Genomic DNA, 15,488 nt, shown 5'->3' on the forward strand with positions numbered 1-15,488 from the left:
TAAAAATCTTTAAAAAAAAAAAAAAAAAAAAAAAAAAAGAAAAATAAAATAAAAATTAAAAAAAAGATTTTATTTATTTATTTGACAGACAGAGATCACAAGTAGGCAGAGAGGCAGGCAGAGAGAGAGAGAGAGAGGGAAGCAGGCTTCCTGCAGAGCAGAGAGCCCGATGCGGGGCTCGATCCCAGGACCCTGAGATCATGACCTGAGCGGAAGGCAGTGGCTTAACCCACTGAGCCACCCAGGCGCCCCTAAGCATCCAACTCTTGAGATCAGCTCTGGCAACGATCTCAAGGTGACCAACAAGCACTGATTTCTCCTTGCAGACACTTCTATTTGTTGGGCATCTGTGTAGTCTCCCTTCAGGGTGAGTCAGGTGGTTAAGGAGGGTGGCACTCTTTAGGAAGGCTGACCCCCAGCTGCTGCATTTGAAGGGCTTCTCTGCAGTGTGGCATTGGGTACTGCCCAATATTGGGGCTGGGGAGGAAGGCCTTCCTGAACTTGGTGTTCCTTCACGGCTGCCTATCACAGTAGGTGGCTGGGTGTTAGGTCATGGCTGTCCAGGACATCCTTACGTGTGCATAGCTTTCCTGTAGTATGTGCTCATCACAGGTGAGAGGTCTCTCTCCATATCGAAGTCAACTGTCTCAGATGAAGGTTTCAGTGGAACCAGAATTCTCTCCTCATGTGCAGTTTCTGCACAGGGTCTGTCTCCATGCTTCTCCAGGGATAAAGTCTCTGAAGACTTAACCACCTGTGTTACAGGGGTGGACTGTCCGGCTAGAAGGACCAGCATTGGGAGTTCAGACCTGTGATACGATTTTTCTAAAAACATCTTATTCCAACAGTACCTCATCTTCTCTTCCACATGAATCACCTGAAAATCGGGAAATGCCCTTTCCATAGGCCGTGGTAGGTGGGTGAGGATGGATCCATCATTACATGGTATCTAATAAGCTAAGAGCTGATTCCCTGTGTTTATAAGAAACTAAGGGGGCTGGGATCAGGGGCAAAGAGCAGATCCTGTCGCTACGGGCCAGACCAATGCGAAGTATCTCAACAGAGTCAAAGATTCAATGTAGCTGGCAGGATCTGCTGCTCGGCCTCCGTGAACACAGCTCAGTAGGAATGCTGGGACAGGCAGACACTGTGCAGAAAATGCCCAGACACGATGTAACATCCTCCACCTCTTAGGATCGGGCTTCTGAAGATTCTTTACCAGTGCATGAACACACCCGAACAGCTAAACAGAAGCTGGTGCCAGAGGAGCCGGGATAGGGAGAGCAGTTATAAGATGGAACTGGAGGTCGGAGAGGTAGGAACCAGACATCAGAAGGACGAGACAGGAGGACAGAATGTTCAGAAAGGTGTAAAAAGTTGGACTGAGGTTGGCACGATGACTTTGGCAACAGGACAGTGATGTGGTACAGGACCACGGACAGGTATAATTCAACCTAAACCAGGCCTCAGCCCAGTCCCAAATTTCACTCAGCAAGGCCCACCTCTCCTGGGACACTCTTGTAATGGCTAGAATTGCAACTTCCCGTCTAGATAACTAGCACTCATTGCCATGCTCTGGCAAAATGACTTTGTGGGATGGAGTGGCCACAAGTCCTGTGGAGGACAGGGCAGGTAAGGGGCCTGCCCTGACTGTGTGACCTTTCTGCAGAAGTCAAGAAGCTTGCTTCATCTTTACCATTAGTGAGGAAGAAGGAGGAAGGATGTTACAAAATGAAACATTGAGAGGGGTTTTTCAGGAATAGCCAGGGGGTGCCCCTGGCCTTTTGTTCAATCTGTCCCTTGTAAGCAATGACAATAGGACCCCCAGAGACTGGCATTGGAAGTTTTAAGGAAGTATCTGCTGGAGAAAGAAAGCAGAATCCATGGCACAGAGAGACCCTGTTATAGAGGCAAACCCAAAAAGGTTGTTGGAAAGAGGGAGAGAACCTTGACCCTTCTCCCCAGGCCCCAAGCCTAGGGCAGCAAAGATGGAGTGGCTCAGGAAGAGCCTAAGGGAGTACCCATCGCCCAACCTGAATGCCTACAACTCTGAAAAGGAACACATAAAAAAGAGACACAGGAGATCCCTCAGGAAGGCGGTGAACATGAAGTCATCCAACATCACGACCTGGCACAGAATCCTCTGAGCCAGTGAAGAGTCTCCATCCTCCTAAGAGAGGTCCACGGTCACGTCCTTGAAGGTCACCAGGCCCTGCAGTGAGGAAGACGGCTGACGATCCTGCAGCGCACATGAGTAGGTATCTTCGAGCCCCAGGCCTAGAACCCAGGGCACCTCACTCTCTCTCCTCTAACACCTCCCAGACACACTAACTCCTCCAGCTTACCCTCTTCTTCAGGCCTCTATTTCACAGGGGATGCTAGTCTACCAACATCAGGGCCTTCTCCTTCTCCCAAGACACTGGCCACTGCATTGCAGCCACTGTGTCATAAAGTAGGAGGGGAAGTGGATATCATTCAGTCTGTGTATGCCCTACTTCCAAGTGGTTCCCTGGACACACCCCACAATGTGACCCCAGGTTCAAACTTTCCCCTAGGGCCCCAGCACCAAGCCCTTGTACCCCCTGTCCTGCCTGACTCATGACAGATTCATCCATTTGCGACAGCTCCTTTCCCACACCTCTAGGTCCTCTTCTTTCTGCTGTCCTTGGATGAGCCCTCTCAACTCTCCCCAGGCCGCTCCGCACATGGCAGCCAGTGAGCCTGGAAATGATAACCAGGACCCAATTCCCAGCTGGTCTTGCAACAAAACCTCCAATGTCACTCAGGGCTAAGGAATGCCCCTGGTCCTTTGTTCAAGCCTTCCCCACCTGTCACTGTCCTCTGCTCCATCTCCCAGCTACAAACACATGGATTCCCAAATACCTCTGGCTCTCTTACACCTCTGCCTTTGCTTTTCTTAACCTCTTACCAGGCTTGTCCTACCTGTTCCACCGCAGGACAATCCTTCCAGTCCCAGTAGCTCCACTATCATGGTGGATAGTACATCCTGACCCTGCACTTGCAGGAAACTGAACCATCATCTATACCAGCATGCCTACAAGGACTGCAGTCCCAGTGTGGAGCCTTGTAGTGTGCAGAACCTTCCGGGACCCCTCCCTGTAACATGCTCTCACCATCTGTCCTCCTTGGGACCACCATCTCCTAAGTCTGATCCAGGGCCACTTCACCAGTCTAGGGCATTATTACAAGCCTGGACTATTGCTGAATGAGGCTGGTGCTTAACTAGTGCCTCTAAGTCCAGTGGCTGTATCTCATTCCTACTGTCCTCTAGACCCAAACTTCCTCTCATGTGACTCCTGGGCCTTGGTTGTCTCCCAGCCTCCTCCAGCTGAGCCTCCACATCTGACCCCTTCTTTCCCACTGTTGCTTTCAGATCCTTCAATTCAGCTTCTCCATCCTGGTCAGCATCATCTTGCCCCCTAACTTCCCAAGAAGTTAATCCTTAATCCCTGAACCTGTGAGTATGTTACTTTATGTGGAAAGAGATATGTCACAGAAAAAAAAAAAAAAAGACTTTGCAGTTATGATTAGGTTAAAGATCTTGGAATGGAGAGATTATCCTGGACTATTCAGGTGGGCCCTAAATGGAATCACAAGCATTCTCATAAGGGAGAAACAAGAAGGTCAAAGGAAATCAAACACCTTTTCATGACAAAAACTCTCAAGAGAACTAGCAATATAAGGAAATTTCTTCAACATGATAAAGGGCACTTGTGAAAAATCTCCAGCTAACATACTTAAAGGTGGAAGACAGAAAGCTTGCACACTGAGATCAGGAATAAGACAACGATGCTCACTTGCATCACTGCCACTTGATGTTGCCAATTGATCTTGCCAGAGAAATCAAGTAAGAAACAGAATAAAGGCATCCTGATTGGAAAGGAGGAAGCAAAAATATCTCTATACATAGATGATATAAAAATTCCAAAGAATCCATAGGAAAGCTACTGGAGCTAATAAACAGATTTAGCAAAGTTGCAGGGTACAGAATTAACACATAAAAAATCCAAGTGCTCCTATATGCCAGCAATATACAATCTAAAAAGGAAATTAAGGAAGCTATATTTACAATAGGATCTAAAAGGATACAGTAACTATAATAATACATTGAGGCATGGGTTAAAGCCTCTGCCTTCAGCTCAGGTCATAATCTCAGGGTCCTGGGATCGAGCCCCGCATCGGGCTCTCTGCTCGGCAGGGAGCCTGCTTCCCTTCCTCTCTCGCTGCCTGCCTCTCTGCCTACTTGTGATCTCTGTCTGTCAAATGAATAAAAAAAATTTTTAATCTTTAAAAAAATACACTGAGGTGAAACACTGTGCACTGAAATCTAGAAAACATCATTGAAGGAAATTAAAAATATCTAAATAAATGGAAAGTCATCCCATATTAGTGGACAGGAAGACTTAATGTTGTTAAAATGTCAATGCTACCCAAAACTACAGATTCAATGCAATTCCCTTCAAAATTCCAACATCCCTCTTATGTAGAAATGAAAAAGCTGATCCTCAAATTCATATGAAACTACAAAGGACCCCAAACAGCTGAAACAAACCTGAAAAAGAACAAAATCACACTTTCTGATTTTAAAACTTACTACAAAGCTGTAATAATCAAAACAGTGTGATAGTGGCATATACACTAGTGGACAGACACATACACCAATGGAAGAGACTTGAAAGTCCAGAAATAGGCCTATATAACTATGGTTAATTGATATTTTACAAGGGTGTCAATTCCATTCGATTGGTATTGAATCTTCAAAAGATGGTGCTGAGACGACTGGGTATCCTCATACAAAAGAATGAAGGTATACCCCTAAACTCATACCATACACAAAAAATTAACTCAAAATGAATCAACAGCATAAATATAAGAGCTAAAAATCATAAAATTCTTAGAAGACAACATAAGGATGAATCTCAATGACCTTTGATAATGGCCTTGAATTTTTTTTTAAGATTTTATTTATTTATTTGACAGGCAGAGATCACAAGTAGGGGGAGAGGCAGGCAGAGAGAGAGGAGGAAGCAGATTCCCTGCTGAGCAGAGAGCCCGATGTGGGGCTTGATCCCAGGACCTTGGGATCATGACCTAAGCCGAAGGCAGAGGCTTTAACCCACTGAGCCACCCAGTCGCCCCAATGATCTTGAATTTGTGACACCAATAGCTTAAGTAACAAAATAAAAAATAAACTGGGGGCACCTGGGTGACTCAGTTGGTTAAGTGTCTGACTCTTGAATCTGGCATAGGTCATGATCTCAGGGTTGTGAGATCAACTCCTGAGTCAGGCTCTGTGCTGAGTGTGAAGTCAGATTAAGAATCTCTCTCTCTTTCTCCCTCTGTCCTTCCCCCTTCCTCTCTCTCTCTCTCTTTTTTTTAAGACTTTATTTATTCATTTAAGAGAGAGAGAGAGATCACAAGTAGGCAGAGAGGCAAGCAGAGAGAGGAGGAAGCAGGCTCACCGCCGAGCAGAGAGCCCCATGAGGGGCTCGATCCCAGGACCCTGGGATCATGACCTGAGCCGAAGGCAGAGGCTCAACTGACTGAGCCACCCAGGTGTCCCCACTTCCTCGCTTAAAAAAATTAAAATAAATTTTAAAAAAGATAAACTGGACTTCATCAAAATTTAAAATGTTTGTACATCAAAAGGTATTCATTACAAGCAGAGTAAAAAACCTACCCAAGAATGGGAGAAAATACTTGCAAATCACTTATTTGATGAAGTTTAATATCCAGAATACATAAAGAATTTAAATACAAAAGAACCCAATTAAAAAATGGACAAAAGACTTGAACAGATATTTCTCTAAACAAGATATTCACATGGCCAATAAGCACATGAAAAGATGCTCATTAGTCTTTAGAGGAATGCAAATCAAAAGACACCATTTCAAACCTACTAGGATTGCTATCATGAAAAAAAAAAAAAAGAAAAAGAATGGTTCAGATGTGGAAAAATGGACCCTCATATGTTGCTGGATAGACTGTAAAGCAGTGTAGCCATTATGGAGAATAGTTCAGCAGTTTCTCAGAAAGTTAAAGATAGAATTACCGTATCACCCAGCAGTTTCACTCCTAGGTATATACCCAAAGATTTGAAAACAGGGACTCAAACAGATACTTTTATGCCAGTGTTCATTGCTCATTAATCATAATGGGTAAAAAGGTGGAAACAACCCAAGAGTCCCTGAGCAGATGAAAGGACAAAATGTGTCTTGTCATACAATGAGATATTGTTCACCTATCAAAAAGAATGATGTACTGGTAAGTGTTACAACATGGATAAACCTTGAAAACAGCTGCTAAGTGAAATTATGCAGACACAAAAGGACAAGAGTAGTTAAAGGAAATCATTAGAATAGGCAAATTCGTAGGGGTAGAAAGTAGATTAGTAGTTAACAGGGTGGGGGCACCTGGGTGACTCAGTGGGTTAAGCTGCTGCCTTCGGCTATGGTCATGGTTTCAGTGTCCTGGGATTGGGCCCCGCATCGGGCTCTTTGTTCAGTGGGGAGCCTGCTTCTCTCTCTGCCTCTGCCTGTCTCTCTGCCTGCTTGTGCTCTCTGTCAAGTAAGTAAATAAATACAATCTTAAAAAAAAAAATAAGTTAACAGGGTGCATGGAGTACTGGGTGTAGTACATAAACAATGAATTTTGGAACACTGAAAAGAAATTTAAAAATAAATAAATAAATTTTTAAAAGATTCAAAAAAAATTAAAAATAAAGAAGAAGTTGACAGGGGCCAGGGAAAGGAGGAATGGGGAGTTATTGTTTAATGGGCAAAGTTGCTGCTTGGGTGATGGAAAACTTTTGGAAATAGGTAGTGGTGATGGTTTTACAATATTATGAATACAATTAATGTCATGGGACTGTACATTAAAAATGGTTAAAATGAAAACTACTGTGTTTTAACTACTGTGTTTTAAATACACTACTTCGTATTTAACCACAATTTTTAGTGTAGTAGTAATTATAATCTGAAATTACTTTCCCCCCCAAAAAAAACCTGTTTTAGATTCCTCTGCTATCCGAAAATTGTCAGTGAAAAAACACATTTTTGTGGAAAAAGAAAGTCAAAAGAGGAGGTAGGAGATGCAGCAACAGAACAGAAGTAAGAAGTTGGAGGGATGTGAGGAAAGGAAGTCAAGCGCCAAGGAATGAAGGCTCCCTCAACAAGCTGAAAAAGGTAATGAACAGATTTTCTCCTAGAGCCTCAAAAGAAACTAGCTATGGTAACACCTTGATTTTTGCCCATCTAAATTAATTTCATCTGGCCTCCAGAATTGGAAGAGGAAAGAAAGAATGAAAGAAAGAAAGAATGAATTGGAAGAGTAAACTTGTGTCATTTTAAGCCAGTCGGTTGGTTTATGGTAATTTATTACAGCAGCAATAAGAAACTAGCACAATCCCTGCATAGTTCACATATCCTAAAATGCAGGATTTTAGAGGTGGGCAGGCACTTGTCCCCTCTGGGGATTTGGAGCCCTAGTGTTACCAGCTTTCCACCCTGTTTGGTACTCCTGTCACTAGCACTGAGGCCCGAGGGAATCCCATTTGCAGACAGGTTAGTGGACATCTTTGGAGTCATTAGATTCTGCCTACCACAGTACAAGAATATACTTTTTAAAAAATTTTCAACACTGGGGCGCCTGGGTGGCTCAGTGGGTTAAGCCGCTGCCTTAGGCTCGGGTCATGATCTCCGGGTCCTAGGATCGAGTCCCACATCAGGCTCTCTGCTCGGCGGGGAGCCTGCTTCCCTTCCTCTCTGTCTACTTGTGATCTCTCTGTCAAATAAATAAATAAAAATCTTAAAAAAAAAAAAATTTCGGGCGCCTGGGTGGCTCAGTTGGTTGAGCAACTGCCTTCAGCTCAGGTCACGGTCCTGGAGTCCCAGGATGGAGTCCTGCATCGGGCTCCCAGCTCCATGGGGGAGTCTGCTTCTCCCTCTGACCTTCTCACCTCTCATGTTCTCTCTGTCTCTCTCTCAGATAAATAAATAAAATCTTTAAAAAAAAGCCATATACACACTGCCTATATGGCTACTTGCAAAGTCAGGATGAGGACATTTTATTCTTTGATAGATGTCAACAATGATTCTCGAAAGACGCGTTTCCAACTTGCCCTCCCCTGGCAGTGCTATGAGAGCCTTGGGATGATGATGATGATGATAAGGATAACAACAGCTGTCTTGTTTATTTATTTTTTTATTTTTTATTTTTTATAAACATAATTTTTATCCCCAGTGTCTTATTTAGTAGTGTTAGCCTTACAAATAGAAGTTACTTTACCAGCAAAAATGGGATTATTTGGGAATAGGAGAGAATTACAATTCTGGACATGCAAGATACAGCAAAACTATAGGCAAATGTAACAAAGGAGAAGAACGTTATTGTACAGAGAGGACGAAGGGGGTTAGGAGGGGCTGTTCTGAAGGAAAGTCCAGCGGAGAAGGTCCAGGGTGACGATGGGCTCTCGCCGGCTGAGGCACAGGGCCCACTCACTGCTGTAGGAGATGCAGTGCGCGTCTTTTCGTCGGGGCCTGTAGCTGAGGATTCTTGGCTGCTGAAGCTGCTTCTGTCGGTAATTCTTGACTCGCAGCCGTACCAAGCGAGAGCTCGCCCTTTCACACTTTAGTAGGATTCCCTTTCCTGGGTTTCACAGCACTACGTGCCTGGCCTGTGCTAAATACTTCTCCTGTCACTTCTCGAGAAGAGAGGTGCAGCAGTGACCAAATCTCGTCACCGGATTTCGAGTTAGAGCTGCTTCTGGGAGCGCGTCCGAATCCCCGAGGGACTGTCCAGCACGGAATGTTCAGGCTCATCCCAGAAGGTTCTGACCGGGGAAATGAAGAAGTGAAGCTGCGCCCCAGAGGCCCCCTCCGGGCTGGTCCTCCCTCCAGAGCGCGGGCCCTGCATCTCTGCGGGAGGAACCCGGGGTAGCCCCGTCAGAGAAAGCGTAAACACAGCACTGCCCCTCAGAACTGCGGGCTCCCCGTCCCAGCAGCCCTTGCGGGGCCACTCGAGCGTTGCCAAGCGGAACGCGCGGACGCCCTACGCGAGGCCTGTGCGCGGCAGAAACTACAACGACCAGAAGGCCACGGGGACGGCGGCGACCCGCCACCAATCCCAGCACCGAAGAGGGCTATATCCCGCGGCTCCCCGGGCTTCCGGCGCGTCTCCCTAGAGCACGTTCGTCATGCCCTTGCCCCGCCCTCGGGGAGCTGAGCTCCGGCAGGCACCTCCTTGGGACCCAGCCGGGGGGGCGGGAAGGCTGGGATGAGCTGCCCCGCTCCGTCCTAGCCGTGATCTCTGGTAACGGGGCTGTCCTCTTCCCTCCGCATTCGCCCGCCGTCCCCTCTGAGGCCCCGATTGCGACGGGCGGCGGGCGCCTGCCCGGCGGAGGTGTGGGCATCGGCTGCGCACTCAGGGCCTGCCCGGGTCCCATGGCGGCGGTGGCGCTGGTGGATCTGGCGCGGGTGAGTGGGGTCCACAGTAGAAGGGAGTGGGGAGTCGCTGGACCCCTCCTCCGCCTTCACTTCTTTTGCTGCTGCGACCCTCAGATCACCCCAAGCCTGAGGTCCTGAGTCCCGGCCGTAGTTTCTGTGGGAATTTTCACGATTCTGGAATCCAGTGGGACAAGATGTGGAAAGCTCTTTCAGGCACAGGGACCGGGATGTGCAAATGCTCAGAGAAGAGACTGAGCTGGGAGTATTCGGGGAACCACAGGCCTCCGTTATTTATGTCCGGTGGGCCGGAGTCAGGCCGGAACATGGCAGCCTGGGGAGCTTGGCCTGAAGATGGTGGGAGCCACGGAAGGTTTGGAGTAGAGATGTTCACAGGCTCCCTTTGGCTGCAGAGCGGAAAACAGAGGTAGGGTGGGGTAGGAGGTGAAGTTGAGGGGGCAGAAAGGGAGGCTCATAAGGATGCTCTTTTACTAGGTTAGGTGGGTGATGGTGTCATGGCCTGGAGTTGGGAGAAATGGTTGGATTTTGGATCTTACAAGTCAGCCAGATTTTGTGATGTGCAGAGAAGTGGAGGAGCCTGTGCTAGTTCCATGGATTTTGGCCTTGGTTACTAGGTGGAACTGAAGGGCATCGAGTGAGATGGAGAGGTTGCTGGGTGGAGCAGGTTTCAGGGAGGATCAGGAGGCAGATTTTGACCCTGTCCAGGCTGAGATGTCCTAAAGACTTCCTAAGGGGCAGCTGGACATGGCAGGTCTAAGTTATGCTGAGGAATTCAGCTTGGAGACCTCCAGTCAGCAGCAGTCAGACAGTGAGCTGCAGTGGAGCTCTGGCTCACATTTGAGAGGGGTCATCTTTAGCTTATGGTGAAGATGTCCTACAGTGGCATCTGAGGATTGGGTGGCTGGCCTGGGTACTGGACGGGGTCGATGGGTGTCACAAAGTCAGATGAAGGGAGGAGGAGCCACAAGAGAATGTGTGTGTGAGAAGGGGTCCAGAAAGTGACCAAGATCCCTGGGACAGAGGCTAAGGCATATTGGAGACACAAGTAACATGACAGTGGAACTGGGACTCGTGTTTAGTCACCTCTCTGTGGGCTCACAGGCATTTCTTGGCCACCCTCTTTGGGGTCTGAGTGTTTCAGTCAGGATGACAAGTTAGCTCAGTGGCAGTAGGCTGAGTGTCCTAGGCTTGGGGTGGGGGTGGGGGCGTTGCATCAGAAGGAAAGAGGAATACTGAGGCTGGTGAGGGGACAGCATGAATAAAGGCAGAGAGACTTGGAGGTCCCAGAAGTCTTTGTGGCCTAGTCTGGATGGCTAAGGGTTAAAGGTAGGAATAGGACCAGTTAGAGAAACTGAAGGAAAGCTGGGTGCCACCTCTGGAAATGGGGACTTTTGAAAGTCTGGGTCAGGATGGGATCCTGGTTGACCTCACCAAGTTAGCCACATTTTGGACACCATTTGCAGAGTGATCTGTAGGCTTGCTGGGAGGAAGAATGGGCCATGGGATAGTGGTGGGATCTGGAGATGTGTGGTACAAAGATGGATATGCACATGCAGGGGCATATGAATTGATGGACTGGAGTCCTGGTACTGGGGGCCTACACGAGATGAGCCCCAGTTTTGTTGTTCTGGGAGGCAGGATCTGGGGAGCCAGGAGAATCATCTGGTAGGAGGCAGTGAGGCCCCACGACCAGGCCCTGACCTTGTGGCAACTATCTGCCCACCTCCCTGCTGTGTGAAGGAGGACACAGTGATCAGTGGGACATGAAAAGACAATGGCCCCCATGGCTTTAGAGCTCAGGGAGAAGGGTGACCTAGGAGTTTGTTGGCAGGGTTGATTTGAGAGTCAGAGACTACCTACTAGAAAGATGGCAGCACGTAGGGTCACAGGCCCAGGTCTGGATGGGTTCATCTGTGGGTTTTTTTTGTAGTTTTCTTGCTGCCCTGTCCTCACCATGGCTGACTTAGCTGTCTTCACCATGACAGGACTGGGGGACCTTTGAGGACGTGGCCATATACTTCTTCCAGGAGGAGTAGGAGCTCCTTGATGAAACTCAGAGGTGCCTGTACCACAATGTGATGCTGGAGACCCTGGTGCTTGTGGCCTCAATGGGTAAGGCCCTCCCACCCCAGCTTGCTGTTCTGATCTCTGTCCTTCCTCTTCTCCCGGGAATAGCTCTGTGTTCTGACAGCTGAGCAGATAGCCTCTGGGCTATCTGCTGTGTGTGCAGAGCTGGGGCAAAGGCACAGCCTGCTCCTTCCCCTGAGGAGCCCTAATATCTGCTTCCCTTCCTGTAGAAGGGTTCAGGACCGAGGGGCTCAGTCGGTTGCCTGAGTTTGTCTAGATAAGTGGGACCTCTGTGCCCAGGTTCTTCCCTCCCACTTTTTTATATCAGACATTTCCAGGAGCTGGGCTACGTCATGGACTGTAGACATGGACATCATCACTACCTGAGGCTGGGCTCTTCCAGGAGATGCTCCTCACAGGCTTATTTTGTAACACTGGGTTTTCTCCCTAGTTGCGGAGATGATGAGAGCTCCCTCTCGTCTATCACAGGGTAGGTTGCCCTTGGCTGAGCCAGCCACTCACCCACTCTGTCTTTTTCCCAGGACTTAGAACTTTCAGGTCCTGCATGGTTGCTCACCTGGAACAGGACAGAGAAGGCTGGGAGCCTGACAGGGTGCACATAGCTCCATATACCACAGAAGAGGCTGGGAGGAGGTCTGCCTCTGATGAGTGGGAACTGGTGCAGACGTGACGCTGGGGCTGGGTTCACACTGTACTACCTGCCCTGTATCCACTGGCCTTTGCTGCTGGGGCCAGTACCCATACCTTACTCCATTTTCCTTCCTTGTTTTAGACAACACATTCTTGCCATTTCCACTTTGTCTGTGTACAGTGCTCTGATCGGTGTCTTCCTTATTCCCCTCCACTCCTCCTTTTACAGGGATGTCCCACCTTAGCCCACAGCCAGTGTATTATGAGATGTGCATATATCCTCATAGAGGCTTTAAGCACCAGATGCCTGGTTGCAGCTGGATTTTCCTGCGGTCATGGAGACTCTTGTGACCCTTGTTCCTGTCTGAGATCTGGGGCCTGCCTGTATTGGGTCCTGCTGAGAGCTGAGAGGTTGCAGTTCCTGCCTCTCCTCCTAGCCAGAACCCTCACGTGTGTTCTCACGTCCTGGATCTTCACCTTCACTGGCTTTCCTAGGCCCTGTCCTGCACCACAAGCTCTACCTCCCCCTGACTTGATCCTGCAGACTCACTCCTAAATTTGTCAGATCCACATCTGGGAGGGGACTGCCCCCTCCCAACAAAGCCCATATATACTTTGCTGGTATTTCTCTGCTTTCAGGTTGCTGGTGTGGAGTGGAGGAAGCCCCTCTTGAACAGGGTGTTTCTGTAGAAGGAGCGTACCATTTCAGGACCCCTAAGGCATATCCTTCCACCCTGAAGGCCAACATCTGTGACATGTGTGGCTTGGTCTCAAAGACATTACACTTGGCTAAGTGTCAGGGAAATCACCCTACGCAGAAACCAGACAAGTGTGAGGCATGTGGGAGAGGCTTCTGGCTCAGAATAAGCTCTCACCAGTGCCAGCAGGAGCCCAGTAGAGAAAAACGCTTCACAGGCAGCAAACGTGCTAAGGATGTCCTGGACGGCCTCGACCTCGTGCAGCACCGGGCCACCCACAGCATGGGGAAGCCACACGGGCACCAGGCACCAGCAGCAGCAGAGAGGCCACACCACACAGAAGTCCTTCAAGTGCAGCAGCTGTGGGAACAGCTTTCTGAAGGCTCTCATGCTCCTAGACCACCTGCTCACTCATTCCAGAGAGACCCTGCAGATGCCCAGCACGGGGAAATGCCCCTGAAGAGCATGCCACCACTGTTCGTTACCCGAAAACGCCACTGGAGAGACACCCTGTGTGTGTAAGGAATGTGGGAAGGCCTTCAGCCACCTTTTGAAACTGAGGACACATGAGAAAGTTCCTACTGGAAAAGTGTATCACGGTTGCAGTGAGTGTGGGATAGCCTTCACCCAGAAGTACACACTCACTCAGCAGTGGAGAGTCCACTGAAGAATGGCCTTATGCCTGTGGCCACTGTGGGAAGACCTTCACTTGCAGCTTCAGTGTCGCTCACCATCAGGAAGTTACGACAAAGAAAGGCCTTGTAAGTGCAGACCGTGCCAGAGAGTCTACAGCTGCATCACCAGTTTTGTGGAGCACCAGAAAATACATACTGGGGCAAGACTTTGTACGTGCAGTGAATGCGGGAAAGCCTTCATTAGCAGTTCTCATCTTCATTGGCATCAGAAAGTTCACAACAGGGGCGTCTGGGTGGCTCAGTGGGTTAAAGCTCTGCCTTCAACTCAAGTCATGATCCCAGGGTCCTGGGATCCAGCCTCACATCAGGCTCTCCACTCAGCAGGGAGCCTGCTTCCCCCTTTCTCTGCCTGCCTCTCTGCCTACTTGTGATCTCTGTCAAACAGTGTGGGAAAGCCTTCAGCTGGCCCTCTAATCTTGTTGCACACCAGTGAATCCATACTGGAGAAAAGCCTTATGAGTGTGAAAAAGCCTTCAGCTATAGCTCCAACCTTGTTACATACCAGATAGTTCACACTGGAAAGAGGCCTTACAAGTGCAGCCAACGTGGGAGAGCCTTCAGTACAAGATCCAACCTCAGTCGGCACCAGAGAGTTCACATTGAAGAAAAGTCTTATGCGTGTACTGAGTGTGGAAAAGCTTTCCGCTATAGGTCAGACCTCTCTCAGCACCAGAAAGGTCACCGGAAAAGAGCCATCTGAGTGCAGTGGACATAGGAATGCCTTCAGCCAGAGCCCCAGCCTCACTCAGCACCACAAAGTTTATACCAAAGAAAAGTCTAAGGAGTGTATCAAATGTGGAAAACCACTAACTAACTGGGGCATTTTCTTTGTTCACCTTAAGAGCTCACATCAGGTTCTCTGCTCAGTGGGGAACCTGCTTCCCCCTCTCTTTCTGTCTGCCTCTCTGCCTACTTGTGATCTCCATCTGTCAAATAAATAAAATCCTTTTTTTAAAAAAGAGTTCACTCCTGAGAAAACTTATGTGAAAGGAGCCTTTGTGAAGAAACCATAGGCCAAATATTGAAAAATATCCTAACACCCCTCCCAGGAGATCGCCAGATACCTGGGAAGCTTTCAGGAACGACATCACACTTTCTAATCTGTCCAGGTGCTTTGCCAGATTATGCCATTGCCAGATGGCATCTCACTTCTACAGGCTGGCGGGGCCCCCCACAGCCTGTCATCTCAGCATATTCAGGGAAGGCTGATTTTGTCCTCACTCATTCCCAGGAGGGAGACATGTGTGATGGGAGCTCTTTGGGGTGGCCTCATTTTCCATCTCTGCCCTGTCCCCAGTGGTTCAGGCATGGACCTGACTGACCTCTTCTCTCCAGGACTTTCCAGAAATAGCTTCCCTCTTTAGTGGGTAATTTAAAAAAAAAAAAAAAAAGATTTATTTATTTATTTGAAAGAGAGCAACCACAAATAGGAGGAGTAGCAGGGAGAGGTAAAGGAAGAATCGGGGCTTGATTCCAGGACCCTGGGATCATGACCTGAGCTGAAGACAGACGCTTAAATGACTGAGCCCCCCAGGCACCCTTTTGGTATTGTCTACAGATGATGCCTGTGATGGATCTGTCTAGTCTCCAAATCACCCAACCCTGAAACTGCCTGCCTCACTGTTGAAGCTGTCTTTAATTTCTACCTATTGTGTGTGTGGTTGGGGGTGGGTGAGATGGAGAACAGAATAGGGCTCTAACAGGATAAAGAGGGAGAAAGGTCTCAGTGGGAGACCTCAACTTCAACAGCAGGATGGCACAGAACCCTTGCAGTCTAGACCCAGGGCCTCCTGGGACAGGCTGAAAGTCTCTGGGTTAAATCTTGGTCCTGGATGCCAGGACAGCCTGACAGGCCCAGAGCTTTGGACACTGGGTATTCCATATGGCAATCTCTA

General features: G+C 48.4%; 1 protein-coding gene and 1 long non-coding RNA gene across 2 annotated transcripts in view; one reads left to right on the top strand and one right to left on the bottom strand.

Annotated features, from left to right (window-relative positions):
* Window positions 1-15,488, bottom strand: part of LOC101690947 (zinc finger protein 324A) — a 38,671-nt gene that overhangs the window by 14,302 nt on the left and 8,881 nt on the right. The gene's annotated exons all lie outside the window — the stretch shown is intronic.
* Window positions 9,156-14,552, top strand: LOC106004482. The gene is made up of 3 exons (XR_001177503.2): window positions 9,156-9,494; window positions 11,468-11,594; window positions 12,840-14,552. It is a non-coding gene; the product is annotated as an uncharacterized LOC106004482 (long non-coding RNA).

The sequence above is a fragment of the Mustela putorius genome, unplaced genomic scaffold, assembly GCF_011764305.1.
Source record: "Mustela putorius furo isolate JIRA1106 unplaced genomic scaffold, ASM1176430v1.1 tig00000196_pilon_pilon_pilon, whole genome shotgun sequence".
NCBI lineage: Eukaryota > Metazoa > Chordata > Mammalia > Carnivora > Mustelidae > Mustela > Mustela putorius.